The following is a 14,283-nucleotide window of genomic DNA, read 5'->3' on the forward strand; positions in this document are numbered from 1 at the left end:
ATATCACAGCAATTCCGCCCTTTTGCATACTTCAAGGTATTAACAACATTGAATGAATGAATGATTTGTAAAGCGCTGCAAATGCGAACTTAATCGCCTCAAGGCGCTAATGCGTTTTGTGTCTGAGTAGCTTGTTAGAAGAGGAAGGTTTTTAGTTTTTTCCTAAAGGCCAGATGGTTTTCTTCCATGCGGATGTGAGTCGGAAGAGTATTCCATAGACGAGGTCCCTGGACTGCGAATCTGCGTTCCCCCTTGCTTTGTAGCGGTATTTGGGAACGATGAGGAGGTTTTGGTTGGATGATCGCAGATTGCGATTGGGTGTGTAGTGTTTTATTTTCTCTCTGAGGTATTGAGGGGCGTTTCCTTGTATGCATTTGTGGGTGAGTCAGAGGGTCTTGAATGTGATCCGATTCTTCATCGTTAGCCAGTGTAAGCTCCTCAGTGATGGGGAGATGGACTCCCAGGGTTTTTTTCCTGTTAGCAGTCTTGCCACCGCGTTTTGAATGGCCTGTAGGCGCGCAAGCTGATATTGGGCTAAGCCTATGTAGAGTGAGTTTGCTTAGTCAAGATGGGAATTGATGATTGTTCCAACTACTGCTGCTTTGTCCTTTTCTGGGATAAAGGGAATGAGTCTGCGTAGCAGGCGGAGGAGATGGTGAGATCCGCTGACTACTGATCCTATTTGTGCATCCATTGTCATTTCTGAGTCAAAGATAACTCCGAGACTCTTGGCTTTGGTGCACCACAATATGCCAAAGTGCCTCTTTCTCAGGATCCAGGTCTGATCTTCCTAGGATACGTTTCCCGTTGGGAGCCAACTTAGCTCTACATCCTATTCACATGCATGCAATTTCTATGTTTCAAGTTATTATTGCTGCTCAGGATTAAAGATATTGTACTTTCACATTCCTTGCTATATATATATATATATATATATATATATATATATATATATATAAAATACTCTGTCACTGGATAGTGGCAAGAATGGTGGATATTGAATTTTTTATCATAGTATGATTGACACATTGTGAATGATTCCGTTTTTATCATTGGCTATTCCAATTATGTGTTTTTGATCACAGCAACCTGTACTTGGCATCTACAGTGAAACAATAAAAGGGAAATATTGCTTTAAATATCGTGCCTGGGGGGTGACTATAGTATGCCTGTAAAGTGGCGCATTTTTCCCGTATTTAGAACAGTCCCTGCACAAAATGACATTTCTAAAGGAATAAAAGTAATTTAAAACTGCTTGCGGCTGTAATGTAATGTTGCCCCCCCAGCCCATTATCAGGTCCTTTGGGTCTGGTATGGATATTAAGGGGAACCCCGCACCGGAATTAAAAGAAAAAAGGCATGGGCCCTCAGGCCCTATATACTCTGAACAGCAGCAGTATACAGGCGGTCCCCGGGTTACAAACAAGATAGGGACTGTAGGTTTGTTCTTATCTTAAGTTGAATCTGTTTGTAATTTGGAACAGGTACATTTTGTAAGTGTAGCTCCAGCCAAAAAATCTATTTTTAAGCTTTTTGGATAACATAGGGAAGGGTTATCATCACCCCTGTAACATTTGTTTTGCTGTCTGTGCCCCTGTTCAGAAGATTTCACCTCACTTTCTGTCCCAATGACAATAGGATTTAGAAAATTTTGGGTTATTAGGGAAACAAGGATTGGTGATAAAGCATCAGTGGAGACATCTTTTTCCCATATTAACTCTTACAGGAGAGAATTCCCCTTCCTAGGGGTAGATTTCCTCTCACTTCCTGTTGTCTCCCTCCGTTTCTAAGTAGGAGTCATTTGTAAGTCGGATGTTTGAAATTAGGGCACCACCTGTATATACTAAACGGCCTGCCCTATACACTCTGCAGAAAATTTGACCTTAGGTGTTGGTGGTACCAGAACACTGTAAACCCTTACAGTTACTCTTGGTGGGCGCTGAAACATGCCCTGCTGTAAAATATTATATCAAGAATTGTAATTACGCACCCCTGTTAAACAGGGGCATAAAAATTGGGCCTTAAGCGGTGGTGGTGGTGGTGGAACAGCACTGTAAAGCCTCGCAGATACTTTTGTTGAGCGCAGGAACAGGCCCTTCTGTGAAACATTAGATCAAAAATTGTAATTACGTGCCCCTATTAAACAGGGGCATACAAATTGGGCCTTAGGCAGTGGTGGTGGTGGCACAACACTGTAAAGCCACACAGTTACTTTTGTTGAGCACAGGAACGGGCCCTGCTGTGAAATATTAGATCAAAAATTGTAATTACGCTCCCCTGTTAAACAGGAGCATAAAAATTGGGCCTTAGGCGGTGGTGGTGGTGGTGGCACAACACTGTAAAGCCTCACAGATACTTTTGTTGAGCACAGGAACAGGCCCTGCTGTGAAATATTAGATCAAAAATTGTAATTACTCGCCCCTGTTAAACAGGGCAGAAAAATTGGGCCTTAGGCAGTGGTGGTGGTGCCCTGAACCGAAAATATTCCTAGAAGCGATCATCATGAAGATTGAGGAGGAATAGGATAATCACTCAGCATAATAGGATAGTCACTCAGCATATGCAGTCTTCAAGGGATCCCACATCCATAGAAAAATCAATCGGTTACATCCGCATCAGGTGCTTGGTAGCTGGTGATCCAAGACTGATTCATTATTATGAATGTGAGCCGATCATCAGAGTCTGTGGACAGGCACACTCTGTGATCGGTTACAAAGCCTCCAGCAGCACTGAATGTGCGTTCAGAAAGAACGCTGGATGCAAGACAGGCCAGTAGCTCAATTGCATATTGAGCAAGCTCTGGCCAGTGGTCCATCCTCAAGACCCAGTAACCCAGAGGATTTTCAGTGGGAAAGGTGTCCAAGTCTGATCTTTTAATTCAGATGCTGGTGATGGTTACTGGAACCGATCAGACCTGGGCGCTGAGTACTGAAGAATTGTCTGAAGGCATCAGTCAGCCAGCCACCTTCTCCACCGCTCTTTCTATGACTGAACGAAGCCTCAACAACACGTTGTCCAGCACCAGGAAATTGTAACCTCCCATGCTCTGGAAACGCATTGCACAAACCTTTCTGCAAGGCCTCCCGAAGATGTTTCACCCTCTGCTCCCTCTGTGAAGGCTGGATAAGTTCTGCAACCTTACCCTTGTAACGTGGATCAAGAAGGGTTGCCAGCCAGTAATGATCCCTCTCCTTGATACAACGAATCCTAGGGTCCTTTTGCAGGCTTTGCAGGATCAGGGAGGCCATGCAGTGTAAGTTTTCAGAGGCATTAGATCCTGAGTCCTCTGGGTCACTAAGGATCACATGATCCTCAACCACCTCCCCCAGCCACGTACAACTCCATGGGTTTCTGGGGACTGCAAACGATCCCTTGAAGACTGCTGCTGATGCTGAGTGTTATCCTTCAACTCCATGCTGACACAATCCTCCTCCTATTCTTATTCCTGTGTGATCGGCGGGCCTGCAGAAATACTAGTATCTGGATAAAGGGGGCCTTGAGAGGTAAGGAAGTCCTCCTCTTCCTCCAGCTGTTCTGCCTCAAGTGCCCTGTCCATTATTCCACAAAGCGTGTGCTCCAACAGGAAGACAAGAGGGACAGTATCACTGATGCATCCACTGTCACTGCTCACCATCCTCGTAGCCTCCTCAAATGGTGACAGGACAGTGCATGCATCCTTGATCAGTAGCCACTGGCGTGGCGAAAAAAAGCCAAGCTCCCCTGACCCTGTCCTGGTGCCATACTGACACAGGTACTCATTGATGGCCCTCTGCTGCATGTGCAGTCTCTGAAGCATTGCCAATGTTGAGTTCCACCTGGTGGGCATGTCACAAATGAAGCGGTTCTTGGGCAGGTTGCATTCTCTTTGAATGTCAGCCAGCCGAGCACTGGCATTATATGACTGGCGTAAATGACCACAGACTTTCCTGGCCTGCCTCAGGAGATCCTGTAAGCTAGGGTACCTGCTCAAGAACCGCTGCAATACCAAATTCAGGAAGTGAGCCAAACAGGGAACATGGGTCAAGTGTCCATGTCGGAGGGCGGAGAGGAAGTTGGTGCCATTGTCACATACAACCATTCCTGGCTGAAGCTGGCATGGTGTCAACCACCTCTGAGCCTGCCCCTGCAGAGCTGACAGAAGCTCTGCCCCAGTGTGGCTCCTGTCCCCTAAACAGACCAACTCAAGCACCGCATGGCATCTTTTTGCCTGAGTGCTTGCGTAGCCCCTTGAACGCCTACAGAGCACCGCTGGTTCAGAGGACAAATCTGCAGAGGAAGAGGCCATAGAGGAAGAAGAAGAGAAGGGGGTGGAGGAGAGAGATGTGGCAGAATCACCACTAGCATTTTGGAGGCGTGGTGGCGGAACAAGCTCCAAAAATACTGAACCCTGTCCTGCATCCTTCCCAACTGCCAGCAGAGTTACCCAGTGTACTGTGAAAGAAAGGTAACGTCCCTGTCCATGCCTGCTGGACCATGAGTCAGCAGTAATATACACCTTACGGCTGACTGCCCTGTCCAATGAGGCCAAGACATTGCCTTTCACATGTTGGTAGAAAGCCAGAGTGGCCTTCCGAGAAAAGAAATGGCATTTGGGAACCTGCCACTGAGGTATCGCACAATCCACAAATTCACAAAGGGGGCAGAGTCTACCAGCTAAAAAGGCAGCAGTTGCAGTGCTAGCAATTTGGCCAAGCTAGCATTCAGACGCTGAGCATGTGGATGGCTAGGACCGAATTTCTTTTGACAGTTTAGCAACTGGGGTAGGGAAATTTGCCTGCTAAAATCCGATGTTGGTGCACCGCTAGCAGATTGGCCGCAAGTACTTGGGACACCTATTTCTATACCTTCATTCCTCTCAGTGCTGGTTTCTGAGAGGACTGGAGGTATAGTGGGGTCAGAGATCCAAGCAGATGAGGAACAATGAGAGGTCCGCCTTGTTCTTTGATGTGGGTCTTTGAGGTGCTGTTGCCAATGGACTGCATTGGAAGGTCATCATATGTGTGGTCAAGCATGTGGTGCCCAAGCGGCTGCTGTTTTGGCCATGCTTGATACACTTTAGACATATGTTGCAAACAGCAATGGTGCGATCTGCTGCACATGTGTCAAAAAAGGCCCACACCAAAGAACTTTTCAAAATATGTGGGGAGTCAGCAGCGCCCTGCACCTGCGGAGCTCTGCGGTGTGATGCAATAGGGTGGCTGCCCTTAAGCTGCCCCCTGGTGGGCATCCTGCCTTGTTGGAGATGTGCCTCCTCCTCCTCTTTTCTATCAGGCACCCAAGTAGAGTCAGTGACCTCATCATCCCCTCCCTCCTCATCACTGGAGCAAACTTAGCAGTATGCTGCAGCTCGAGGAACATGCCAGTTTCTTGACCTTCTTGGGCATCCCCTTTATCTAGGCTCACGTTTCTCCCTTGCTCAACCTGGGTGCCATCATTGGAGCCTTCAAATCGATGCGCACCCTCCTGCAGCATGTACCCGACACTGTGGTCGAATAGTTCGGCGGACTCCTCCATGCATGATGGTGGGGCTAGAGAAGGAGTGGCTGTTGACATGGAGCCGATGGAATAGGCAGCTTTGGCAACTGCATTGGCAGGCAAACTACTCTGAGCCTGGGTGACAGAGGATGAGAAGGATGAGGAGGGCTTTGTTATCCATTCCACCAACTCTTCTGCATGTTGTGACTCAATAACACGGCCAGCTGCAGAAAAAAAGACAAGCGTGCCCCACGGCCACGTGCTGAGGGTGCAGTATGTCCATGACCAGCACTGTCGACTGTAGACACAGAGCCTGCTGGCCCTCTTTTAGTGGCCTGTGAGTGTCTGCCTCTCCTTAGTGGCCTTCCGGACATGCTGTAAATTTTGTTTAGCAAAACCACACTACACTTTATTGTGTACTGTGTACACCACCAGAAAAGTAGTAGCAACTGCACTAGGGGTGCACGGTACTGTGTACACCAACAGAAGTGTAATAACAACTATATGTGCACTGTATGTATTGTGTACTGTGTACACCACCAGAAAAGTAGTAGCAACTGCACTAGGGGTGCACGGTACTGTGCACACCAACAAAAGTGTAATAACAACTATGGGTGCACTGTATGTATTGTGTACACCACCAGGAAAGTAGTAGCAACTGCACTAGGGGTGCACAGTATATATATATATATATATATATATATATATATATATATATATACAAGACTGTCTGTATATATATATATATTAAATACACTGCAGCTAACTGAATAACCTGCCTGCCTGCTCAATCTAAATGACACTCTCTCTCTGTCCACGCCAACAACACACTACACAGGGCCGATGTGCAGGCAGCCTTATATAGTATGGAGCGTGGACTTATGCCGCGTACACACGGTCGGACTTTCCGGCATACTTGGTCCGGCGGACCAGAGTGTGCCGGACAATCCGCCCGTGTGTGGGCGGCGGCGGACTTTTCCGGCGGACTTCTTCCCAAAAGCCCGCCGGACCTAGATTTGAAACAAGTTTTAAATCTTTCCGTAGGACTCAGTTTCGGGCGGAAAGTCCGCTCGTGTGTGTGCTGGTCCGACGGAAAGCCCGCTCGTGTGTAGGCTGGTCCGACGGACCAGATACGACGTGAGGGCAGGGTATTGCATCTCGCGCTCTCTGCAATAGGAAAAACAAATTTTCCTATTGCGGTGAGCGCGGTGCATGCCAGGCCCTTAGGTCTGGTATGGATTATAAAGGGAACCCCCTACGCCGAAAAAACCGCGTGGGGTCCCCCCTAAAATCCATACCAGACCCCGATCCGAGCACGCAGCCTGGCCGGTCAGGAAAGGGGGTGGGGACGAGCGAGCGCCCCCCCTCCTGAACCGTACCAGGCCGCATGCCCTCAACATGGGGGGTGGGTGCTTTGGGGGAGGGGGGCGCCCTGCGGGGCCCCCCCACCCCAAAGCACCTTGTCCCCATGTTGATGAGGACAAGGGCCTCTTCCCGACAACCCTGGCCGTTGGTTGTCGGGGTCTGCGGGCGGGGGCTTATCGGAATCTGGGAGCCCCCTTTAATAAGGGGGCCCCCAGATCCCGGCCCCCCACCCTATGTGAATGAGTATGGGGTACATGGTACCCCTACCCATTCACCTAGGGAAAAAGTGTAAGTAATAAAACACACTACACAGGTTTTTAAAATATTTTATTAAACAGCTCGGGGGGGGGATCTTCCTCCGGCTTCGGGGGTCTTCTTCCGGCTTCGGGGGTCCCTCCGCTTCATCTTCTCCCGGCGTCCGGTTGGTTCTTCTCCGCTCTCTTCTCCCGGTGTTCCTGTTCTTCGGCCGGCTCCTCTGCTGTCTTCAAGTAGCTCTCTTGCCAGCAGAGGTCCGGACTTCTGGGCTTCTGGGCTTCTGGGCTTCTGGGCTTCTGGGCTTCTCTTCCCCAGATGTTGACACGACGCTCTCTCCTGCTGGACTGCTCTCTGAGGGCTGCGTTGTGACTTATATAGGTGGAGACCCTGCCCCCTTTTGATGTCACAGTCCCTGGGCATGCTGGGACTGTGACGTTTTAGGGGGCGTGGTCACTGGGTGATGTTGACCACGCCCCCTAAAACGTCACAGTCCCAGCATGCCCAGGGACTGTGACATCAAAAGGGGGCGGGGTCTCCACCTATATAAGTCACAACGCAGCCCTCAGAGAGCAGTCCAGCAGGAGAGAGCGTCGTGTCAACATCTGGGGAAGAGAAGCCCAGAAGCCCAGAAGCCCAGAAGCCCAGAAGTCCGGACCTCTGCTGGCAAGAGAGCTACTTGAAGACAGCAGAGGAGTCGGCCGAAGAACAGGAACACCGGGAGAAGAGAGCGGAGAAGAACCAACCGGACGCCGGGAGAAGATGAAGCGGAGGGACCCCCGAAGCCGGAAGAAGACCCCCGAAGCCGGAGGAAGATCCCCCCCCCCCGAGCTGTTTAATAAAATATTTTAAAAACCTGTGTAGTGTGTTTTATTACTTACACTTTTTCCCTAGGTGAATGGGTAGGGGTACCATGTACCCCATACTCATTCACATAGGGTGGGGGGCCGGGATCTGGGGGCCCCCTTATTAAAGGGGGCTCCCAGATTCCGATAAGCCCCCGCCCGCAGACCCCGACAACCAACGGCCAGGGTTGTCGGGAAGAGGCCCTTGTCCTCATCAACATGGGGACAAGGTGCTTTGGGGGGGGGCCCCGCAGGGCGCCCCCCTCCCCCAAAGCACCCACCCCCCATGTTGAGGGCATGCGGCCTGGTACGGTTCAGGAGGGGGGGGGGCGCTCGCTCGTCCCCACCCCCTTTCCTGACCGGCCAGGCTGCGTGCTCGGATCGGGGTCTGGTATGGATTTTAGGGGGGACCCCACGCCGTTTTTTCGGCGTAGGGGGTTCCCTTTATAATCCATAACAGACCTAAGGGCCTGGTATGCCCCACGACGGGGCTCGCAAGGTGTCAATCTCGCCGATAAAAGCGGCAAGATTGACATCCTTTTCTAGTCCCGTCGCACCTGAGTCACGTTCAAAATGAACGGACTTGTCCGTGTGTGGGCAAGTCCGTTCATTCTGAAAGTCCGCCGGAACTCCGGCGAAAGTCCGTCGGAAAGACGGGCGGACTTAGCCTGCCGGAAAGTCCGGGTGTGTGTGGGCAAGTCCGTCCGTTTTAAAGTCCGGCGCACCTGGCGGACAAAGTCCGTCGGAAAGTGTGCCGGACCAAGTAGGATAGAAAGTCCGACCGTGTGTACGCGGCATTAGTCCCCCTGAGCCATGATTGGCCAAAGGCCTTTGGCCAATTATGGCTCTCTTAGCAGAGGGCGCTGGGATTGGCCAAAGCATGCAGGTCATTGTGCATGCTTTGGCCAATCATCATACAGCAATGCACTGCGCTCCCGCAGTATGGGCCGTTACGTGCCGCTCGAATTTGGCGCGAACAGCCTATAATGTTCGGTTTCGGACAAACAGCTAATGTTCCCATCAAACTCATGTTCAACCCAAACAGAAAGCTCATCCCTACATATACAGTAAGCCTTTAAAATTAGCACTTTTGAATTTTCATGTTAGTGTCCTATAGACTTTAACGTTGTTCCTGCAGCTTTCGAATTTGCCGCAAACACAGCATATTGTTCGCTGTTCAGTAAACAGGCGAACGACGTATGTTCGAGTCAAACATACATTCGACTCAAACGTCGGGCTCATCCCTAGTCATCAATTATTTCATTGTTCCTTTACTGTAGTTACATGTAAAGTGGTTATAAACCCGCACATATTCTCAGTTAAGTGAACAGCCTTAGATGATACACAGAGATGAAACAAATCCTCCTACATAAGTTTTACTGTTTATCTTCAGTCTTCCCCTCTTTACACCCCTACAGATGTGAAGATCAGATTAAAAATCTTTCTTCATCTGTCAGCAGCAGAGATAAGAGGGTGGAGAGACTGCAGTTACACTGTGTAAGAGCTGATTGGAGGAAAGGCACCCTCCCCACACACACACACTCACACACACACACACACCACACACACACACACACACACACACACATAGCAGAAGAACTGTTTTGTGAATAGACAAGCTCTGTTCTGACCTCTCCCTCCCGACCTTCCGACACAAACTTATCTCATGTGTCAGGAAAACTTCTCAGAAGTGACTCATGCTCATTACAGAGGAATGAAGCACCAGAGAGAAAAGACACTTGGAGCTTTGGAGAGAGATAGTAAACACTATTGATATATGTGCTTTTCCTAGATTCCATGTTCAAGGTTTACAACCACTTTACATTTAATTGTAACATTAAAATGAATATTGTTCCTTTTATTTTCACTCTTATATGAGTGTCATTAAGAAATTATAAGTTTTCTGCACATCTCTCAAAAATATTTTCAGTGAAATCATGCATTTTCTTTCAATGCTGTGGCTGCTGTGACCTAAAAATATAACTAGCCTATGCTTAGGGTGCATTCACACCTGAGAATGCACCCTGCCTACAATTAGATGTGAGAACCGTAGCGGTGGTTCCCACAATTAGCTGCCAGTAAGCAGCCCCATTGAAAGCACTGTTATGCCCCGTACACACGGTCGGATTTTCCGACGGAAAATGTGCGATCGGAGCGTGTTGTCGGAAATTCCGACCGTGTGTGGGCTTCAAAAAATTAGCGTTTGGAGGATAGAGCACTTTCGTCATGCTGCAATGTAAAAAATGGTTTAACACAGCGCACTCTCTTCTTCTTTATAATGTAAGAAGAATGAAGTAGTTTTGCTGCTCATATTTACATAAACTTCTTTCTTTATTATTTATTGTGATTCCCTCAATATATTTTGATTTGTCACATCTGACCAAATGTCTTTTTTGTTGTTTTTTTTTTGTTTTGTATTTTTTTCAAGCTGATTTTTTATTTTTTTTGTTTTGTATTTTTTTCAAGGCTGATTTTTTTTTTGTTTTGTTTTGTATTTTTTTTTTTTTTTTCCTTGTCAAAAGAAGTTTATTGAGTATACAATGTTATAAAGATACATAAAGTAAGTTTACAAGGATCTATAAAGTAAGCTCATTGTTTTACAGTAGGGTTTATATAGGTAAATATCATGAAATTTCAAATATTAAACATTGGGTTCACGTAAACCTAAATAAAAAATATATATAATTTCCTTAGTTACTTTTGTAGGTATTTAAATGATTTATACCTACTATACATATTGTTTACAAGTAGAGTGTATATAGGTCAAATAAATTCTGATAATGAGCTTTAATCGTAAGGTGGAGAAAAGGAAAGAGAAAGAAGAAAAAAGGTTGAAAGGTAGAGGTATGGTCCACAAGGTTGTCCCGCTCGTCAGTTTATTATTCTTTTTAGTTCTCTTTGAAGCCTTAGAATGGGTGTCACTGTAAGTCATTTAATCTGTTACCATGGCAACAGGACGGAGTCATTGAAGTTTGACAGGAACTGTTGTTTTATCCAAGGATGCCAAAGTTTTTCAAATTTTGGAATTTGATTTTGATCGATGGCTACCATCTTAGCATGGGACATTGTATTATTCATTCTGTGAATTGTTTCTGCTAGTACCAATGTAGGAGATTTCCATGCCTTGGCCACTGTTTGTTTTGCAGCCGTTATTAGTTGGATCATAAGTTTGAATTGAGAGAGTGTTAACCATTCCGGTTTTAGATTAAGTAAAGTTAAATATGGATCTGGTTGTATTATTTTTTTAAATATTTTAGATGCAATCACGAAGACTTCCTTCCAGAAGGTTTGGATTACTGGGCACGTCCACCATATGTGTAAATATGTGCCTATTTCTGGGCATCCTCGAAAACAAAGAGCTCAGGTATTAGGTGAATATTTTGCCACTCTAGCGGGTACAAGGTACCAGCGAGTTAGGACTTTATAATTTGTCTCCAGTGCTAAGATGTTGGGTGAAGATGACTTAGATGTGAGCCATATGTTAGACCAGTCCGTGTCTTCTAAAGTTCGTCCCAGGTCCTCCTCCCACCTCTGAACGTAAGAGGGTCTATTAAGATTTGCTACTCCATATAATTGATTATAAAGTGATGAAATTGTACCTTTAGCAAATGGATCTTTTGTACAGATTGATTCAAAAATGGATAATTGGGATAATGGTGTATCCCCCTTTAGGAATGGTGTATAGAAATTTTTGATTTGGAGATATCTAAATATCTCAGAGTTTGGTAGATCATATTTTTCTCTAAGCGATGGGAATGAAAGGAATGATTTAGATGCTATGAAGTCATTTAGTGTCTGAATGCCTGATGTTGTCCAAGCTTTAAAAGAATTTGGGTAGATCCATGCCGGATAAAAGGCCGGATTTCTGATAAAAGAAAGGAGAGGATTGTGTGGAGATTGTAACTGATATTTGGTTTTTAGTTTATCCCAGAGAGATAAGAAGTGTTTAGTTATGGGATTATGAATTTTAAAGCGGTCTTTAGGATCAAACCATAATAAATTTGACATTAATAGAGGGTCATTTTCTGAAGCCTCTATAAATACCCATAATGGGATTTCCTGTTTTGCATGGTATTTGGACAGACTGGCCAAATGTGCTGCTCTGTAGTAGTTTTAGAAGTGGTTTAGAAGAGCCCCATATAAACGAAGTTGCTCTTTTTTGTACTATTCTCAAAAAATAGGAAGGAATTGGAATAGGGAGGACTCTGAATAGATAAAGCAATTTGGGTAGAATAGTCATTTTGATTGCATTAATCTTCCCTATCCAGGATAAAGGAAGTTGCGACCATTGTTTTATTAGATTTGTGATCTGTCTTAATACAGGAGGATAATTGGTTGAGAATAAGTCAGAATGAGATGCTGTTAAATGAATTCCAAGATATGGGATTGATTTTTCTGCCCATGTGAATGGGAGTACAGCCCTAGCCGGGATCAATTCCATGTTTGTGAGCGAAATATTAAGCACTAGGCATTTCTTAGGATTAATCATAAGGCCGGATAGGGCTGCAAATCCATCAAGAGCTGGTATTAAGTTAGGACCAGAGACCTGTGGTGATGATAGAAAAAGTAATATATCGTCTGAAAATATACATAATTTGTGTGTAATACCTCCTACTTCAATGCCAGTTATAGTTTGGTTTGTTCTGATGTATTGGGCCATGGGTTCGAGTATAAGGGCAAATAATAAGGGAGATAATGGGCAACCCTGTCGGGTACCTCTTTCGATATTAAAGGCTTCAGATTTGTATCCAGCATATTTTATATAGGCTTTGGGTTTATTATATAATGCTTTGATCCATGTTAAAAAGTGGGGTCCAAAACCCCATTTTTGTAATGAATATTGCATATATTGCCAGGATACTGTGTCAAATGCCCTCTTAATATCGAGAGATAGAAAACATAAAGGGATTTTCCGTTTTTTAGCAATATGTGCCAATAACACTGCCCTGCGTATATTATCGCCTGCCTGTCTATTTGGCATGAAGCCTACTTGATCTCTATGTATTAATTTTCCTATAATGCTATTGAGGCGTTTTGCTATTATTTTTGCTAATAATTTAATATCGAGGTTTAACAGAGAGATAGGCCGATAATTCACACAGGAAGTATCATCAGAAAGGGGTTTTGGGATCATACAAACAATTGCCATTAGTGTTTCTTGCCGAAAAGAATGTCCATCTAGAAGTTTGTTAAAAGTTTCAGTGAGAATGGGAGAGAGTATTTCTGAGAATGTTTTATAGTATAAAGCCGAGTAGCCGTCTGGGCCTGGTCTTTTGTTAAGTTTTAGGTCTTTTATGGCATTAGCAACTTCATCTATAGTTATAGGCTCATCCAAACTGCTTTTTTGATTCTGAGATAACTCAGGTAAGGTTATTTTTGAGAAGAAGGATTCAGCCTCTGTAGGATTAAATTCATTGTTTGTCTTGTATAAAGTTGCGAGATGTGAGTGAAATTTATGGACTATTTTAACTGGATTACAAGTGTAAACATTTTTTGATAATTTCAAACGTATTGGTTTGAAAGATTTGTTAGTTGAATTTAATGCCCGAGCCAAATATGTACCTGGTTTGTTTGTATTCATGTAGAAATTGTGTTTGGAGCGTTTGAGGGATTTATCAACTGACTCAGTGAGAAATAGATCGTATTCCAATCTAGATTTTTCCAGATGAGATTTTGTACTCTGAGATGGATTATCTTGAAATGATATGTAGGCTGCATTAAAATTGAGTTCTAGTTTTTTTGCTAGATTTTTGCGTTCCCGTTTAAATAGTGCCATTTGTCTTTGTATTGTACCACACAAGACAGGCTTATGAGCTTCCCACAGTGTTATTGGGGAGATGTCTGTTGTATTATTAATTGATATGTATTCCTTTAAAGCTTGTTCAATGGCCATCTGATGTAGTGGGTGTTTGAGCATTATGTCCGGTAAGTACCACGTTGGGTCATGCGCTTTTGGTATGGCTGAGGCTATAGTAGTGTATACTGCATTATGGTCAGACCATGGAATCGGAATTATATCTGATGCAATAATTTCTGGTATCATTCCTATTGTTAGAAAAATATGATCTATTCTGGTGAAGGTTTGATGAGGGTGCGAGAAATAAGTGAATTTCTTTTTCATTGGGTTACTTTCTCTCCATGAATCTACCAGATTGTATTTGGAAAGAAGTTGAGAAAAAGGTAATCTAGAGGTTATTTTGGATGGTGTAAAAGGTGATTTATCTAGAAATGGGAGGAGGACCTGGTTCGAATCCCCACACATTATCACTGTTCCTATTTTGTGTGTATTAATCACTTGTAATATATGTGAGAGGAATGGTGTAGGTTGTTTGTTAGGAGCGTAGTA

Source organism: Aquarana catesbeiana, linkage group LG01 (assembly GCF_042186555.1).
Source record: "Aquarana catesbeiana isolate 2022-GZ linkage group LG01, ASM4218655v1, whole genome shotgun sequence".
Classification (NCBI taxonomy): Eukaryota; Metazoa; Chordata; class Amphibia; order Anura; family Ranidae; genus Aquarana; species Aquarana catesbeiana.